This window comes from Talpa occidentalis, unplaced genomic scaffold (genome assembly GCF_014898055.3).
Source record: "Talpa occidentalis isolate TD23 unplaced genomic scaffold, MPIMG_talOcc4v2.1 talOcc4.11, whole genome shotgun sequence".
Lineage (NCBI taxonomy): Eukaryota > Metazoa > Chordata > Mammalia > Eulipotyphla > Talpidae > Talpa > Talpa occidentalis.
The window spans coordinates 69,414,134-69,414,953 of record NW_023601104.1 but is presented as its reverse complement, the minus strand read 5'-3'; positions in this window follow the sequence as shown (position 1 = coordinate 69,414,953).

The window sequence follows — 820 nt, the reverse complement described above, 5'->3', positions numbered from 1 at the left end:
TGAGAATGTGGGCCAATTGCTACAGAGACCAACAGCCCTGAGCAGGCTTGACCACGCACCAGAGCTGGGTGGGGGTTCTGTACACATACCTCCACTGAAGCCTCACCACCACGCTTCAAGACAGATGTTAATACTCTATCTTGCAGCTCACAAAAACATAAAAGAGGGGCTTGGGGCATTTATATTTCATCCCCTAGGAGAACCACCAGATGGTGATGTTTTCAAAGTTCTCTTCCAATAATTCTGCTCAGCAGAGTAGTCTGAAAAGCCCTCTACTGGACCTGGAGAAAAGTCTTTAGAGATCTGATATAGAACTCTTTATTTTTTCTCCTTATTTCTTTTGAAATTTTTTTTTTTTTTTAATAAATTTTATTGTTATATTCCCCATACAATTGCAGCCCCCCCATTCTGACCCCAATCCCTCCCCTCCCACCCCCGCCCCCCTAAAAGTGTCTCTGGTTCATAGTTTTTTGTTGATTTTGATTTTCACTTTCTTATAGTTATTCATTTTCCTGGTCCCTTATTTAAGTTTTCTAGATTCCTGCTATGAGTGAGACCATCCGGTATTTTTCTTTTTCTTTTTGGCTTATTTCGCTGAGCATGATCCCTTCCAGCGCCATCCATGTTGCTGCAAATTGCATGTGTTTATCTTTTTTGAATGCTGAGTAATATTCCATGGTATATATGTACCACATCTTCTTGATCCAGTCATCTATTTTTGGGCATTTGGGTTGTTTCCAAAGCTTAGCTATTGTAAACAGTGCTGCTATAAACATAGGGGTGCAGGTGTTCTTTGGAATTGATGTTTCTGTGTCCTTTG